We start from the raw sequence: 292 nt of genomic DNA, 5'->3' as shown, positions 1-292 counted from the left end.
CCTCGTCCTCATCCTCATCCTCATCCTCATCTTATCCTCATCCTATCCTCATCCTCATCCTCATCCTCCTCATCCTCCTCCTCATCCTATCCTCTTCCTCATCCTATTTTTGTCCTCATCCTCATCTTATCCTCATCCGCATGCTCATCCTCATCCCCATCCTCATCCTACTCTCCTCTTCATCCTCATACTCTTCCTCATTATATCTATGTCCTCATCCTTATCCTATCCTCTTCCTCATCCTCCTCCTCCATTTCCTCATCCTCATCCTATCCTCATCCTCATCCTCCTC

The sequence above is a fragment of the Lupinus angustifolius genome, chromosome LG06, assembly GCF_001865875.1.
Source record: "Lupinus angustifolius cultivar Tanjil chromosome LG06, LupAngTanjil_v1.0, whole genome shotgun sequence".
NCBI lineage: Eukaryota > Viridiplantae > Streptophyta > Magnoliopsida > Fabales > Fabaceae > Lupinus > Lupinus angustifolius.
Note: the sequence above shows the minus strand (reverse complement) of the source record.